This window comes from Bubalus kerabau, chromosome 1 (genome assembly GCF_029407905.1).
Source record: "Bubalus kerabau isolate K-KA32 ecotype Philippines breed swamp buffalo chromosome 1, PCC_UOA_SB_1v2, whole genome shotgun sequence".
Lineage (NCBI taxonomy): Eukaryota > Metazoa > Chordata > Mammalia > Artiodactyla > Bovidae > Bubalus > Bubalus kerabau.
This window is the reverse complement of record NC_073624.1, coordinates 273,111,268-273,130,166: the sequence shown is the minus strand read 5'-3', so window position 1 is coordinate 273,130,166 and position 18,899 is coordinate 273,111,268. Positions and strand designations below refer to the sequence as shown.

At 36.7% G+C, this 18,899-nt stretch overlaps 1 pseudogene; it reads left to right on the top strand.

Moving 5' to 3' along the window:
• The first annotated feature begins 8,421 nt into the window (after window positions 1-8,421).
• On the top strand, window positions 8,422-9,056 carry LOC129633098 (40S ribosomal protein S8-like; annotated as a pseudogene).
• Window positions 9,057-18,899: the final 9,843 nt, after the last annotated feature.

The following is an 18,899-nucleotide window of genomic DNA, read 5'->3' as shown; positions in this document are numbered from 1 at the left end:
CAGATACTCTATTTTAGGTACCACGGTGTATCAATAGCATCAATCACCATTCGCACCATCGATCATGCAGCTATGAAGCAGTTGGATGACATCTGCCATAACACCCTCTGTGCTAAGATAATGCACTTGAATTCTGATGCAGAAAAATATTAGTCTGCAGACTTGTAATCCATCACAGTATTTTTTCAAGCAGGATATCTTAGAGATGTAGCAGAGAGTTAATCACACATTCTCAGAGTATGTTTGGATGTGAATATAAGAGAGTTTCATGTTGTTGAATAATATTGAATAATTAAAATATAATTCATAATTCTCCCAACTACCGATGCCATCTAAGTTATTCCAAATAATATATTGCTCGTTCAACTTTAGTCCTCGCCTCCATAACTGTCAATATTGTAGGTTTTTAAAATTATTAAATTTAAGCAAGATTCGTGACGTTCTAAAATGCAAAGCATGAAGACAAAGCAATCTCGTATTTAGAGTTCTCTACTCTAGTGCCATTTAATGAATGCAGATTTTATACAGCAATATATTCCTTGCATTGCGGATGGTGACCTCTGGTATATAGAAAAATGGTAATATATTATAGCAAAATTTAAATAAAATATGAGGGAAATTTTGTAAATGGAAACAGTTAAAATAAATGAACAGTAAAATATACCTGAAGGCTGTTTAACTTGCTTTCATTTGAGACTAAGTCATTACATTCTATTGTGAAAGGCATGGCAACCCACTCCAGTATTCTTGCCTGGAGAATCCCATGGACAGAGAATCCTGGTGGGCTAGAGTCTGTAGGGTCACAAAGAGTCGGACATGACTGAAGCAACTTAGCATGCACCCACACCTTACATTCTGACCTGAAGCCCTTTAAAATCCTCGCTAGTTTTCTCATCTTCTGAAATTTCATCATTATAGCATTTGGTAAATGCATTACTGATCCTTAAATGTATTTAATACAAAAGTTTCTTGCTGCAAGGCTGCTGCTGCTGCTGCTAAGTCACTTCAGTTGTGTCTGACTCTGTGCAACCCCATAGACAGCAGCCCACTAGGCTCCCCCAACCCTGGGGTTCTCCAGGCAAGAACACTGGAGTGGGTTGCCATTTCCTTCTCCAATGCTGCAAAGCTAGGGGCAAGCAAATAAGTACCATTTGGGTTTCTAACAAATCTAGACATTTTGAGGGAAGAGGCTTTGTTTCTTGGAATGTGTTTAGGTTCATTCATTCAGTCATGTTTAAGTCTTTGCAATCCTAAGGCAGCCCACCAGGTTTCTCTGTCCATGGGATTCTCCAGGCAAAAATACTGGAATGCATTGCCTTGCTCTCTTCCAGGGGATCTTCCCAACCCAGGGATTGAACCCACCTCTCTCCTGTCTCCTGCATTGGCACACAGATTCTTCACTACTAGAGCCCCCCCGAGGGGTTCCTGAAAAATCCAAACATTTTGAGGGAGGAGACTTTGTCCTGGGATAGAACTCTCTCATTTTTGGATAGCAGAGCCAGGTTTTGCCCCCAAGGGAATGTTTCATTACATCACACTTCTCAGAGCAGGGAGCAGAAAACAGAGAGTTTTGGAAGGAAGAAGAAGAGGCTTAAGTGTTTAGATGCTAGGTGAGACAGACCTCCTTTGTCTGGGATTAGCAGTTTTTAAGGCAGAGTGTGGGGTAAAGGTAGAGAATTAAAACTGGCTAATATTATAAAAACTTTGAGTATATATATTTGAAATATTATGTGGTTTGCAGGCTAACAACTTGTGACCTCAGTTCAAATTCTTTTTTTTTTTTAATTTTTTTAAATTTAAATTTATTTTAATTGTTCAAATTCTTAAGAGTTTCCTCAGTGTGAAAAATATGTGCTCTCTGCTTTGATGTGCTGTGTGCTTAGCTGCTCAGTTGTGTCAACTCTTTGTGACCCTTTGGACTTGTAGCCCGCCGAGTATCTCTGTCCATAGAACTTTTGAGGCAAAAATACTGGAGTGGGTTGCCATTTCCCTCTCCAGGGGATCTTCCCAACCAAGGAAGATCACACCCGCATCTCCTGTATCTCCTGCATTGCAGGCAGATTCTTAACCTGCTGAGTCCCCTTTCTGCTTTGGTATTTAGCTTTGACTTCATGGATTGAGTAATATTTACTGAATAATGGCTGAATGATTGTTGTTAACTTCATATGGTTCAAAACTGTCTATCTCCATTCCTTCCCATTTTTTCTTCCCTTACAAATCTCCTCTCTCAATAATATCCACCTAATAACCTTCTTAAATTGGACTGCTCTTTCAAGGCCTTTTTTAAGTGCCAGCAGCTCCATGAAGTTTCCTAGTTTTCTATGAAGAGAATGAACATTTTTTTTTTCCTTTCTGTGCTTCCCTCTTTTTAATTATTTACTTTCAAACTCTTCCTTTATTTATACTATTCTGCCCCTTTATACTATTCTGCTATTATACACTCAGAAAAATAATCTTTATATTGGGCCAACTGCTTGGACAAGATTCAAAAATCTTCCTTAATAAAGTAATTTTGTGGTTTGTGAGGTTATAATGAGGAATCCATCTAATATACAGAGCTTTGAACCCTTCTGCTCACACATACACATGTCAATTCTGCTTTCAACATAATACCCTCTGCTTTAATCGTATCTAGTCGGAGAATGAAGTGGTCCAATTAATCAAATATTTTGTGTTTTTTATATATATATATATGATAAATTTAAAAATCTGTGTACTTATATGCATTTATGTAAATTTACACATATTTATAGATAAATTGACATGTGAATCAATTCAAGGACAGCTTGATGTCCTTCTTGACTCTGTCCTTACAAAACTGAAGTGTTATAAATTCTAAAAGTGTTATAAATTCTAAAAGTAGGCAAATAATATGCATTCTGAAATTTCCACTGGGAAATTAATTCAATAACATATTTAACATATTGATTTGCTTTTATTCATTCAAACTACAAGAATTGATGCCATTCCTTTCATGTGTCTGGCACAGAATTAAATGCCAAGGGACACTGCAAGGCATACATCAGAAAGATATAAATATTTAGAGTGGTAGTTCTCAACTGGGAAATTCTTTGGCCCCCAGGGATCATTTGAAAGGTCTGGAGATATTTCCTAAAGTAATTGGGGTAAGGTCCTATTGGATGGAGGCCAGCAATGCTGCTGAACACCTTACAATACACAGGGAAGACCCCCAAAACAAGGAACTATCTGGCCCCAAACTGTCAACAGGGCTGAGACGGAGAGATTCTAATTTAGAAGGATCATGAAGGAATATGATAACTACTATGCTTTTTTGGTTCTGAAACGGTACGAGGAGGAAGTCATCACCTCTACTATAGGCAGTTGTCATGGAAGGCTCCAAGAAGAGAAACACAAAGATTATGGCTTTCGTTATGTTTGCCAAGAATATGACATGATGGAAGGACGTGGTACTTCCAGAGGAGAAAAGGAACATGCACAAAGGCACAGACAAGAGCTCTAGGATGACTGGAGTATATATATGACAGCTAACATTATGTGGAATAATGCTGGAGAGGGAGAGAGCGAGATCACTTCAAATGAGGCGAGAAATATTCTCCTTAGTATGATATACTCACACGCAGTCACATGACTTGGAGTCCTTAGGTGTCATACTCGAGAACAGATGCATTCTAGACAAGTGGAGAGTCACTGAATGATTGTTTTAACAATGGATTATAATAATGAAATATGCAATTTTTTTTACAAAAAATTGCTAGAGAACTTAGAGAGTATGTTGAGGTGAACTGGCACTGGAGACTAAGAGCACAGAGTTTATTTTGCAGTGAAACCTAAGAAAAAGCATTCAAACCAAGAACTTAGAAGTGAGAATGAAGTCAGATAAATGACTTAAGGAATAACTAGGAAGATGACAGAAAGTGCTCTGCAAAGCAGATCATCTATGAGAAGTAAAAGTTAGTAAAAAGAGACACTTAATATTCTAGCTTGTCCTCTTAATTATAATATAAAGTAACCTTGGAAGTAGAGTTTGGGATAAGATGAATACACTGGCTTCAATGAATTATATGTTGAAATTGTAATTTCAGAATAATATTCAAGAGGAAGTATCCACTACATTTTTGCATGTGGAATTTGGAAAGTACTTTTGGGTAAGAGATATTGATTTGAGAGTTATCAGAATATAGAGACATGAGACCCATAGAATCGATCCATTTATCTGAGGAAAATAGAGAGAATGAAAATATAAAAGAACCCAGATGAAGTCCAACAAGGTTATTGGGCTAGCCTCTAGGAATCTAAACTATTAAGAAGACAAAGTAAGGGTTAGTTAAAAAAAAAAAAAAAAAAACCTTAAACAATGCAAGAGAGTATGGTATCAGCAGGATAAGCAAGTTATGTTTGACGACTTTTCATTAAATACATTTTTAACAAAAGAATGTTGACTATAAATTAATAAAAATATGATTTGAGGGCACACATGATATTCTATACTTATATTCAGGAGTTGAATAAAAGGTATAACCACCTCTGTGCTAAGGCACAGAAAGAGAGATATGTCCTGTGCATAATAGGTGCTCAGGAAACATTTTTGGAATGCAAAGGTATCCATAAAACACCTGAGAGGTAAAACAAAGCCACGTAATGCCAAATAAAGGAGAGTGTGACTGATAGAGAAGTTAGGTCAGCTGTGGCAGAGGATAAACCAACCTTCTACCAGAACCACTCCACAAATCTTTTTTCAATTTGTGAACACCAAAATTATCCTGAAAACAGAAGGAAGAGCTTGTTAGCATAGGAGAAAAAAAAAAATTAGATAAAGATTGTTTATCTCTTCTTGCTTCTTTTGGAAAGGTGGGTGGCTTGGATTTTTTCCTATGTTATATAGGTTAACAAGTAATATTTCACTTTAGTTTTCTTTTTTGTTTGTTGAAATTTAAATTTCATATAAATTTAATATATAAATATAAATATAAAAATAAAATATAAATATAAAAATATATAAAATATAAATATATGTATATGAAAATATAAATTTCATATAAATTTCAGATAATTTGTTTGTTGAAAATTAAAGCAATCTCTTTCAGGAGGTGCCTTCAGATTCCAAGATGAAGTAACAGAATGCATACCTTTCAAATCCTGAGATATTTCTATCATTTACCTTATTGACCTTGATCTTTCTGGGATGAAAAGTAGTTTGCAGTTTGTATTTGTTCTGTTTCATACCCTCAAATGTCAGTGCCTTCCATTAAACTTTGGAAGGCTTTTTTTCCTCCTGAACCATCCTTTCAGGAACTTGGTATATTTATGCTTTCTTCTCTAACCTTTACTTTCAAAATCAACTTCTGGAAAAATAATGTAAGTCTCATATCATAGCGTTCATTTAAGATAGTAATATACTAATTAATCAATGTATCAGTTAACTACAACTGTCAGATGTGGTCAGTCGATAAGTGTGTCTAATTTCTTGTGTTTAAGGTACCAATGAAACCGCTAGTGTGATGTATTTGGGTAAGTGATAATGAATAGGAACGAGTTTTGAACGCTGAAATCACAGTATGTAGTAGCTTTCCTTGGTATAAATGTATTGAAATAAAATCCTCTTCCCTTCCAGTTTAGAAGGTGACTATTTAATTACGTTGCTCTTTTCAGAAAGTAAGTAGTTCCAACTTAAATGGATATACTTAAAGGGAAGCTATCTAATTTTTTAATGTGTTAATAGAAACATAGGCTATTCCTCTCTGCTCCAGAACTTTCCTTATGCATTTTGATCTCCCATATTCCCTTTAATCCAACTACACACACATGTGCACACACACACACCCCTTTGGGAAGCGTTCTCTTGATCTTCTCTTATCGACAGGTGAAGACCTTTAAGAAGTCATTTATACCCCGCCCGTCATTCAAAGAAATGTAATCTAGCTTTGAACAATTTTGAGTATTATATATACATTTACTGTGAAAAATTATGTTTTATTATAAATGTGAATATTTTCATATGTATTTATGGTACATTTGCTTTCTTTAATCGAAATAGTCTCTTTAAGTAGTAATTTAAATAAATCTATCCTATTTGCTGGAGAAGGAAATGGCAACCCACTCCAGTATCCTTGCCTGGAAAATGTCATGGACAGAGGAGCCTGGTGGGCTGCAGTCATGGGGTCAGAAAGAGTTGGACATGACTGAGTGACTAACACTTACACTTACCCTATTTGCTGGCTGAAGCCATTGTTATTTTGCTTTTAAGTATCTATGGCTTTTAAGAAAAATGTCCCTTTTCTATATAAGATTTACTTTTACATTTGATAATAGGGTTTTTATTTTTTTAGTGAGTATAGCTAGGTGTCATCTATGGTATAAGAAGCCTTTTTTTCCCCCCCTCTATCCAATTCCCTAGGTTAGAATTTGCTAATAAATAGTTTTAACTTAAAAAAAATAATTTGTAAATGTCTCTTTAAAAAACTCTCAATTATGTAAAGTTTAAAAATAAAATAAAATTTAAAAAAAAAAAAACTCTCAGATTATATCAATTCACTAGTAACCTGTTTTTTCTGTCCTGTTGCTCGTCCCTCCTGCCCCTCCTTCCCATCTTCCTTCCCCTTCTTGCTTTCCCCAAGTGCTTACTAATGGGCACTGTGTGCGCATGACATATATGTGCTCCAGATTCCCACTGCTGCCATGACGAGTCAGCAAAGCCTAATGACTCGGGACAGCACACATTCAGTATCTCGCAGTTCTGGAGCTCGGAAGTCCTCATCACACGGTGTCACAAGCAGGGCTGCATTTCTTCTGGAGTCTCTACAGGGGACGTTTCCCTCTTCCAGAGTCTACCTGACTCTATCCTTGGCTCATGGCACCTTCCTCCATCGTCACAGCCAACAAGGCAGCAATTTATCTCCTTTGTTCCCTTTTCGTTTCTACCTGTCTGACTCTACATTCTTGTGTTTTCTCTTATCTGCACCATTGTGACTATATTGGACCCCGATGTGTATTCCAGGATAATCTTTTCATCTCAAAATCACCAGTGTAATCACATCTGCAAAGTCATTTTTTTGCCAAGAGATTAATTAGTCATAGATTCTGGGCACACATCTTTGAGAAACCACAACTTTGTCTACAACAACACACATTTTATAAGTCTTTAAAATACGAAAGTTATAGCAAAATGTTGAAAGTGCTAATATATTTGTAAGCATGCATGCATATATATTGATTCACAAATATTTTATACATATGTTCAAATAAATAACACAGCTTGTTATATGGTGAATAAGATAACTGATGTACTTCTAATGCTTCATGCATTTTAAAGCTTTTATTCAAAACTTGTACTTTAGCACACGAAAAGATGCTCAACATCACTAATTATTAGAGAAATGCAAATCAAAACTAAAATGAGGTATCACCTCACACCCAGTCGGAATAGCCATCATCATAAAGTCTATAAACAATAAATGCTGGAGAGTAGAGGAAACGGAACCCTCTTACCCTGTTGGTAGGAATGTAAATTGATACAGCCACTGTGGAGAACAATATGAAAGTCCCTTAAAAAACTAAAAATAAAATGGCCATATGATCCAGCAATCCCACTCATGAACATATATCCAGAGAAATCCATATTGGAAAATGTACATGCACCCTGATATTCACTGCAGCACTATTTACAATAGCCAAGACATGGAAGAGGCCTACTTGTCCAATGACAGAGAAATGGATAAAGAAGATGTGGTACATATACACAATAGAATATTACTCAGCCATAAAAAAGAAAGTGAGAATGCCATTTGCAGCAACATGGGTAGACCTAGAGATTATCATGCTAAATAAAAAATCAGAGAAAGGTAAATATCATATGATATCATTTGTATTTGGAATCTATAAATTAAAAAAAAGACACAAATGAAGCAACTTTCAAAACAGAAACTGACCCATAGACTTTGCAAACAAACGTACGGCTGCCAAAGGGGAAAGCTGGGCAAGGAGTTTGAAATTAACAAATTCACACTACTATGTATAAAATAGATAATCCACAAGGACCTACTGGAAAGGACGAGGACGTCTTCTCAATATTCTGCAATAACCTATGGGAAAGGAATCTAAAAAAAGATGGAGCAACACACATATATGCATGAACCACTTTGCTGTACACCTGAAACTAACACAACATTGTAAATTAACTATAATGTTAAAAAAAATTCGAATTGTCATTTGAAGCTTCCTTAAAAGCTTATCTATTTCCTGCTATCACAAAGTGTTTTCTTTGTTTTTGCATCCAGCCAATGGCGTTCTCATTCACTCTTCTTAATGAAGATACTAGTTAATAGGGCTTTTTGGCTAACAAGTTCGGTGATTCAAGTAGTCTACTAATAAACTTATTGATATATAAGGAATGTGGTATAAAAGTCTTGCTACAGCCACGCTCTTTCCAGCCAGCGCCGAGCAATGGGCATCTCTCAGGACAAATGGCACAAGCCTTGGAAACCCAGAGGCAAGAGAAAGCCCTACCAAAAAATATGAACGGGGACTCCCCACTACCAACACAAACACTGGCCCCCGCCGCATATACACAGTCCATGTGCAGGAGGCAGCAAGTACCCGGCCTTGAGGCTGGACGTGGGGAACTTCTCCTGGGCTCCCAGTGCTGGACGTGCCGGACAAAGGATCATGGATGTTGTCTGTAGCGCATCCAGCAACAGTCTGGTCCCTACTGAGACCATGGGGAAGAAGTGCTTTGTGCTCATGGACAGCACGCCGTAGGGACATGGGTGTGAGCCCCGCCCTGTGCTGCCTCTGGGGGCCTAGGAGGGGGCCAGGCTGACTCCCAAGGAGGAAGAGATTTTCAACAACAAACGATCAAAGAAAATGCAGAAGAAATATCATGAAAGGAAAAGGAATGCCACAATTAGCAGTCTTCCAGAGGAGCGGTTTCAGCCAGGCAAGCTTCTTGCCTGCATCGCTCCAAGACCAGGCCTGCGTGGCCCAGCAGAGGGCCATGTGTTGAGGAAAAGGAGCTGGAGTTCTGTCTGAGGAAGACCAAGGCCCGAAAGGCCAAGAAACCCTCTTCCCTCCTCTCTTAGCTCATGCAATAAAGCCATTTACCGTTGTAAAAAAAAAAAAAGTCTTGCTACAGCCAAGAAAAATTACATTAATCACTTCACCTCTATATATCAGATCTATTACTCTAATCTAGCAGATTAAATTTATGTCAGAAGAGCTTTCAACCCCAAACCTAAAATCTAACAATTTAAACAGCCATACCAAGCTTTTCTTTAGTGAATATGGATGCAGATAACAGACCGACTTCTGCCATGAAAATTTATGATCGCACACCTAATTCAATTTGATTTAAACCACCTAACACTGTGTAGTGAAAAGAACACTGGTTTAGAATCAGATTGATATTGGCGTAAACTCTGGCTTGGTTGCCCCAGTAGACTATGACTTTTGGCTCATCTCTTGAGTTCTCTAAGTTTTCATGTGAAAGATGGAAATAATAACATGTATCCCTATAATTCTTACAACATTGGCTCCCTGAAAGGATTCTAAGGATTCAAAGGATTCTAAGTAAATGACAGCAGGTTTTAGCACAACCATCTTTAAAAGAAGAAAGAACACATCATGGAACAAGTCATTAAGTCATGAGCATAATCAAAGCAAAATGAGAATAAAAAATTAAGAGTTAGAGATATGCTTTACTACATCTGAAAGAAAGAAAATTAGCCAAGTAGTCAGGTTAGGTACTAGGTAAATTTCATAAATACACATGTTTGCCTCTATATCAGTTTTCAAATGTACTTACACTTGCCAGATATTAATCTACTTTTGCATTCATTTTTAAGAAATCTGTGGGTTCCACCCCTTTTTTTTTATCATATTACTTGTTCAAGCTATTTTTATTCTTTTCTTCTTTTTGTAAACATCTTTTTTATCATAGTCTTTTTTATGATGTGATGGCTTGGCCCAGTTAAGCAAGATCGCTTCAAAATTCAAAACTTGGTGTGTATGTCATGTTGCTGTATGGCAAAACCAATACAATATTGTAAAGTAATTAACCTCCAATTAAAATAAATAATTTTATATTAAAAAAATTCAAAACTTGATCCTCATTTGATCTTTGTTTTATATATATAATAAAATTATATATAATACTATATATATATAATATTCAATACTATAACTTTATGTTTTCCTTGTACCAATACAGAGAAATGTATCTCATTATTTTTATCTGGAATACAATATTATATATAATATTATATATATATAAAACACATGCTATATAAAACAACATAAATATTATCCTTATATGTAATATTAACAAAAAGTTAAATATTTACATAAATTAAAGAATTATATTTTTATTTATAAAATTAACTTATAAAATGGACACAAACATATACATATAAACAGGCACATACCTATAGTGCTATTGAAATAAAGACTATTAAAATATCTTCCCAGATGATAGCCTTGCTATCTGCCTTCTTATCTAGCTTATCTACTTAATCTAATCTAATCTGTTTTCCAACTGTCAAGATAGTAATCCTTCTAAGCAGGCATGTTTGATTGTTTCTCTTTGTTCTAAAATGTCAAGTGGAAGTCCATTTTCTCTAGGAGGATATAGAGGGATAACTCAGGGGCATGGTCTATGAGGGTCTTTGTAATCAGCCCTTCTGAACTCTCCAGATTGATCCCTAGGCCTCATTACTAGTCTCATCACTCAAATCCTGAATGCTTTTTGGTGTTCTTTTCCCCTTATGGACTTCCCTGGTGGCTCAGACAGTAAAGCGTCTATCTACAATGCGGGAGACCTGGATTGGATCCCTGGGTTGGGAAGATCCTCTGGAGAAGGAAATGGCAATCCACTCCAGTACTCTTGCCTGGAAAATCCCATGGACAGAGGAGCCTGGTAGGCTACAGTCCATGGGGTCGCAAAGAGTCAGACATGACTGAGCAACTTCACTTTCACTTTCACTTTTCCCCTTAACAGTCACTTGGATAATTTCTCTGTCTGTTGGGTTGGTTGACCTTCTATATTGAATACGCCCTCTAACCACCTGGCATAATTTTCATTATCTATAGTTTTATTTTACAATTCTAGTCTTCTGGAGAGCTTTTCTTAATTCATTTAACCAGTATTCATCACTTTCCCTTTGTGCCTTCAGGTTTCCATGCCTTCTTCTGTGGTCCTTTTGCACTATTTTGGGGGAATGTGCATATATGCATTACTGTCCCATCCAGACTTCATGATACCGCAGGGCGCTTCTAGCACAGTGCTCCTGACAGGGAAGGAATACAAGAAAGGTTAGTCAATAAGTAAACAGATGAATGAAGCTGGTATTTCTGAAATTCAATGTGTAAAACCTTGATCTATAATTATTATAGATTATAATTATTATGTCTATATTTTTATAATTATTATATTAATGCTATATAAATATATGTTGGGTTTTTTTTTTAATTAAACAATATAGAATACACCGTGTGCAAGGTTATGGATTCTCAGCATTTCTCCCTATTGTAGTACCTTCCCAAGAGATACTTCTCCTCAGGCTTTCTTCTTCCTTGAGACACAACACTACTTAACTTAGGTCAGTTAAGAACCCTACAATAGCTTGTAAATGATCAAGTGAAAGGAAGAGCCTCAAGTCTCTAACTCTAAATCAAAAGTTATAAATGATTAAGTTTAGCAAGGAAGATATGTCGAAAGCCTAGAAAGGCAGAAAACTAGACCTCTTTTGTCAAGTTATGAATGCAAAGGAAAAGTTCTTGAAAGAAATGAAAAGTGCTACTCCAGTGAACACATGAATACTAAGAAAGTGAAGCAGCCCTGTTGCTGACCTCAAGTTTCTGTGGTCCGGATAGATCAATCCAGCCACAACATTCCTTTAAGTCAAAGCTCAATCCAGAACAAGGCCCGAACTTCAAACTTGCACCTAACATCAAAGCGCAAGTTGAAGCAGCAAGTGCTAATGCAGAATTCGCAACAAGTTATGCAGAAGATCTAGTTAAGATAATGAAAAATGGTGGCCACACTAAACAGGAGATTTTCAGTGTACAAAATAGAGCACTCTCTTGGAAGAAGCTGCTATCTAGCACTCTCATAGTTAGAGAAGAGAAGCCAATGCCTTGCTTCAAAACTTCAGAGGACAGCCTAACTTTCCTGTTAGGGGCTAGTGAAACTGGTGACTTAAAGTTGAAGCTGATGCTCATTTATCGTTTTGAAAATCCTGGGATCTTTAAAGATTATACTATATCGACCCTGCCTATATAGACTCTTCCTGAATATTCATTGGAAGGACTGATGCTGAAACTCTAGTACTTTGGCCACCTGATGAGAAAAGCTGACTCATTGGAAAAGACCCTGATGCTGGGAAAGATTGAGGGCAGGAGGAGAAGGGGATGACAGAGGATGAGATGGTTGGATGGCATCACTGACTCAGACATGAGTTTGAGTAAACTCCAGGAGTTGGTGATGGTCAGGGAGGCCTGGCGTGCTGCGGTTCATGGGGTCACAAAGAGTCGGACATGACTGAGCGACTAAACTGACTGACTGACCCTGCCTATGCTCAATAAAGAGAACAGCAAAGTCCGGATGACAGCATGTCTGTTTATCATATGGCTTAGTAAATATTTTAACCCCAGTGTTGATGCTGATTGATTCTTCTCAGTAAGAAGATTCCTTTCAAAATATTACTGCTCATCGATGACATGTTTGACCGCCTTTAAGAGCACTGTTGGATCTGTTCAGTGAGATTCATATTGTTTTCATGTCTCCTCACCCTACATCTATTTTGTAGCCTGTGGATCAAAGGATAATTTCAACATTCAAGTCTTATTCTTTAAGAGCTACATTTCATAAAATTATAGCTGCCGTACATGGATACTTCACTAATGGATCTGGAAAAAAGTAAACTGAAAACCTTCTAGAAAGTATTCACCGTTCTAGATGCCATTAAGGACATTTATGAGTCTTGGGATGAGGTTAAAATATCAACCTTAATAGGAGTTTATAAGAAGTTGATTCCAACCCTCATGAAAGATTTGAGTCATTTGAGACTTCACCTACAGATATGGTGAAAACAGCATAAGAACTGGAATTAGAAGTGGAGCTTGAAGATGTGACTGAATTGCTGCAATCTCCTGATAAAACTTGAATAGATGAGAAGTGGCTTCTGACAGCTGAGCAAGGAAAGTGATTCCTTGAAATGGAATCTACTCCTGGTGAAGATGCTGTGAAGATTGTTAAAATAACAAAGGTCTGAGAATATTACATAAACTTAGTCGATAAACCAGTGGCAGAGTTTGAGAGGCTTGACTTCAATTTTCAAAGAAATTCTACTATGGGTAAAATGTTATCAAACAGCATTACAGGAGACAGAGAAAATTTTCCTGAAAGGAAAAGTCGATCAATGTAGCAAATTTCACTATTGTCTTATTTTAAGAAATTGCCATAGCCACCCCAGGCTTCAGCAACCACAATCCTGATCAGTCAGCAGTTATCATCATTTTGGCAAGATCCTCCACCAGCAAAAACATTGCAACTTTTGAAGTTTCAGATAACAGCATTTTTTTTTAACAATAAAGCATAGTTTTAATTAAGGTATATACATTGTTTTTTTTTTTAGACATCCTATTGCACACTGATTAGTCTATAGTATAGTGTAAACAACTTTTATTGGAACTGGGGAATCAAAACGTTCCCGCTATTCAGTTTGTTAAAATACTTGCTTAGTTGTGATGGTCTGGAACCAAACCTATAATATCTTTGAGATATCTTTATAATCTAACTCTGCACAGTTTAACTCTAAAACTATCATAATTTCATTAATACAGAGTTATAGCATATTAACAACTGAAACTTGCAATATATTCATGTTTACTGGAAGTGGGTACTAAATGTACTACTAGGAGAAAATCAGGTGTTTGAATTTAAAAATGTTTTAAACTACTAACTTTCTGAAAAATTTAGACTGTGTAATTAACCACTATGCAAAACTGGAGAATAAATGGGTTTGGAGCATCACTGTATATAAAAGCTTCAAATGTTGGAACACAGAAAATTATAAATTTGAGGTAATCTCTCATATTCAATAAATATGTTCAATAAATTTATTTTGAGCAGTGCAAAAAAGATCATGCAGGTCAAGTAAAACATGTGAGTGTTTATGATTTGAGTTAACACAATTGTCTTATTTTTAAATGTCATATATTAATTGTTTTAATTAAATATATAAGGTAATTTTTACCAAAGTTTTGGCAATATAGATACATTATATAACTGACAAGGAATGACTCACCTTGTGCTTCGGCTTAAAAAACTAAATCTAATTGACTTTAAATTAAATTAGTCAAATCCACTGTTTATTTGGCATAGAAAAGCAATTCCACTGAAAAACAGTTGATTGACATTTGGGAGTTATATCTTAGTTATAATATTCAATTATATAACTGGCAGTCAGGAAACAAACTAGCGTGTGCTAATATGAAACATTATTTCTTACCTTGTTTAAATATAAAATTTATATTCAGCTGGCAAGAATGTTATTATGCAAAATATCAATAAAATAAGCATATTGGAAACAGACTGAAAATTCACATTCAAACTCAAGATTCTCATTGTTCTGATTTATTTAGATAATAACCAACCAGCTGCCTATGGACTGTGTGGAAGATGTGTGTTAATAGTCGCATACATGGGAAATAGCCAATTTTAACCTTTGTTGCAACATAATGCATTTGACATTTTAAAAAATATAAAAATTCTTATATTCCAAAAGAAACCTCATTGATAGTGAATTGCCAATTCCATTTCTATCTCTCTCTCTTTTTTTTCTGGCAACCAGGAGACCCAGATGCTCAGCGCTGGAAGAGATTTCTTCCAATAGCAGCATCTGGCGTGCTGGCAGACTCCATAAGCAATTTTGTTTTACAGCTTTAAAGCAGCTTCTGGGTCTATTACATGGTTAATCTGATGGGCTGTCTGGACTGCCTTGTCCTCCCGGATGCCATATGCCAACAGCTAGAGACGCAGAGAACTATCTGCCCATTAGGCTTGCTATGAAGAGCACACCTGAAAAAACCAGCTGCAAAGAGAGCGCTCTGCTTCTGTTCAGGCATTACAGTACCAGTGATGAGTGACCTGGCCAAAATAGTGCAAAAAGACCTTGCCAAAAATGTTCCATGCCCTCTGAGCACCAGAGAAGACTAGGAAACTGTAAATAATCAAATATGCAGGAAATCAATGTATCATTTGATAATGACATAAGTATTTGCAATTTTCCCCCATGCAAGAGAAGGAACATATAATGCAATGTAGAATTGTGAGGGTAAGAGACACAAATTTGATTGCTGCTATTCTGTGGCAATTAGATCATGAGGGGATGTTAGGGATTGTGTCTTACTCATTTTCATATTTTCAAGGCCTGCCAGAGTATTTGAACTGCCAGAGTATTTGAACATGGCAGAAACTGAGTACGTTATTTTAAATAAATAAAAGTAAATAATGTAATATTACTGTAATTGTGCAGTAAATTGTACAATCTTTAAATTCCTGGCATCATTAATTTCTTATCCTTTAGATATTATATTTTATAGCTCTTTCAGGGAATATTTTTCTTGACCAGAGAACAGACTGAACCACCCTTCTGTATTCCCCAATATCTGCTAATATATGTCATTATATCTTGTGACACCATTTACATTTATGTCCTTGTGTGATCACAGTAAATTACAACTCAGTCTTTTAATTGAAAACGGAAGTTCATTCTGTTTTAATTTAAAACATGTCAATATACACTAGCCTCTTAATTTTGCATAAGGGCTGAAGCATACTCTTTAAGTGTAGAAGAGTCTAGGGTTTCTGAAACCTAAAACACATCAGCTGATAAATAAACAATGAAAACAGTAAGATAAGAGGAAATGTGTAACTTTTGTTCATCAAATAAATGAGTTGGTGGTGGTTAACTAAAGAGTTTCTGCCTTACTTGACTAGCTCTCATGCATGGCATTGCTCCCTCTTTTTCTAGTATCGTCTCTCTGACCCACTCTTTTGTTGCTCTCTTCTACTTGTAAGAGCTCATGAGGTTAGACTGGGGCCTCCCAGTCTATTGAGGATAAGTCTCCTGTTTTATTAGTTAACTGATCAGCAATCTTAGTTCTAACTATAGTCCTCCATTTTTCCTTGCAACAAAATCCATTCATAAGTTTTGGGATTAGGACCTGGACCTCTTCTGTTCCCCACACTGTCCAATAACCAGAATTTAAAGGGACGGATGGAATATACTCTTAAAGTTTCCCAGTTGAGCTCCAGGAGCGGTGTACAGACAGGGGAGGGCTCACTGATGTATAACATACCAGTGCTGATGATTTAGAAACGGTTTAGTCATGAACCCTCACTTTATACAAGGGGAAATTAAATCTTTAAGACCTAAATCATGAAGCCCAAACTATCTCTGAAAGAACTGGGGATAATGACTAGTTTTCTAACTCCTATTTTAATGTTCTTTATACTAAGCCATCCTCCTTAATCATCTGCTGCTTCAGGCCAAAAATACATGGGAGTCTATTTCACAGGTTATATGATCCTTAATGATTCGTAAAAATAAGTATAAAAACAAAAATAAGATTATAATAAAGTATAAAGTTCTTACAAAGATTAAAATAAAATTTAATGGGTGAAGGCTACAGATAGTCTCATTCTAATAAAACAAAAGCACAAAAAAACAAATGTACTATACAAGCCATGTCGTTAGACCTTTGTTCAGGTATAGCCAGGAGAAAACACTTGGAAGTTGATAAATTAGTTTAGGGAAACTCACTGCTCCAAGCTTCATGCTTTACCCTTGTGTTTGGGGGAATAATTCCCCCCACCTCTGGCTCCTACCAAATAAATTCATGGTTACCTGCTTTTACATGTCTTTATACTAGCAGACCATACAATAAAACAAAACAAACAAAAAAAACAACAAAGAAAAGAACAGTGCTGAACTACTCAAGTAATTAAATAGGTGGTGTGTCCACCCAGAAAATTTAATAACTAAAAATCTTAATGAAAATATGTATACTTTAAAACCTGAATTACTCTATCACCATAGCCCTTTCTCTATACCATAATTATTCACTGAATAAAGCACCTTGAGTGATTCTATGGTTAATTTGACTAAGTAGATGTGGCTTCAAAGTCACTCCACATCCTGTTTGTCATTCTGGAATTCCAGCTGTGCTAGAATTGCTTGAAATCATAAAAAAAGATCTCCCTTGTAAAATTTCTTTTTCTTTTCCTATTCAACAACCAATGCCCTGAAAAGAATTAGGTATTGATATTGCTACTGCCATCCAGCAAGCCTAACCCCTGCCATTTCCTAGCCTGGACACTGGAAGCCAAATTGAATATGCTCTTATTCATTGAGAACATTGTTTTCATATTTTTTCATTAAGGAAAAGACTGTTTAACATTTCAATACTTATTAGAAAGGATACTTTAAAGGAGAAACTGATCTAGAATAAAGTATTCAATTACAGATTTGAAAATCTTCATTTCAGTTCAGTTCAGTTTGGTTGCTCAGTCATGTCTGACTCTTTGCGACCCCATGAATTGCAGCACGCCAGGCCTCCCTGTCCATCACCAACTCCCGGAGTTCACTCAGACTCACGTCTATCGAGTCGGTGATGCCATCCAGCCATCTCATCCTCTGTTGTCCCCTTCTCCTCTTGCCCCCAATCCTTCCCAGCATCTGAGTCTTTTCCAATAAGTCAACTCTTCGCATGAGGTGTCCAAAGTACTGGAGTTTCAGCTTTAGCATCAGTCCTTCCAAAGAAATCCCAGGGCTGATCTCCTTCAGAATGGACTGGTTGGATCTCCTTGCAGTCCAAGGGACTCTCAACAGTCTTCTCCAACACCACAGTTCAAAAGTATCAATTCTTCCGGGCTCAGCTTTCCTCACAGTCCAACTCTCACATCCATACATGACCACAGGAAAAACCATAGCCTTGACTAGACGGACCTTTGTTGGCAAAGTAATGTCTCTGCTTTTCAATATGCTATCTAGGTTGGTCATAACTTTTCTTCCAAGGAGTAAGCATCTTTTAATTTCATGGCTGCAGTCACCATCTGCAGTGATTTTGGAGCCCCCAAAAATAAAGTCTGTCACTGTTTCCACTGTTTCCCCATCTGTTTCCATGAAGTGATGGGACCAGATGCCATGATCTTCGTTTTCTGAATATTGAGCTTTAAGCCAACTTTTTCACTCTCCTCTTTCACCTTCATCAAGAGGCTTTTTAGTTCCTGTTCACTTTCTGCCATAAGGATGGTGTCATCTGCATATCTGAGGTTATTGATATTTCTCCTGGCAGTCTTGATTTCAGCTTGTGCTTCTTCCAGCCCAGCGTTTCTCATGTTGTACTCTGCATAGAAGTTAAATAAGCAGGGTGACAATATACAGCTTTAACGTACTCCTTTTCCTATTTGGAATCAGTCTGTTGTTCCATGTCCAGTTCTAACTGTTGCTTCCTGACCTGCATACAGGTTTCTCAAGAGACAGGTCAGGTGGTCTGGTATTCCCATCTCTTTCAGAATTTTCCACAGTTTATTGTGATCCACACAGTCAAAGGCTTTGGCATAGTCAATAAAGCAGAAATAGATGTTTTTCTGGAACTTTCTTGCTTTTTCCATGATCTATCAGATGCTGGCAATTTGATCTCTGGTTCCTCTGCCTTGTCTAAAACCAGCTTGAACAGCTGGAATTTCACGGTTCACGTATTGTTGAAGCCTGGCTTGGAGAATTTTGAGCATTACTTTACTAGTGTGTGAGATGAGTGCAATTGTGTGGTAGTTTGAGCATTCTTTGGCATTGCCTTCCTTTGGGATTGGAATGAAAACTGACTGTTTCCAGTCCTGTGGCCACTGCTGAGTGAATGAA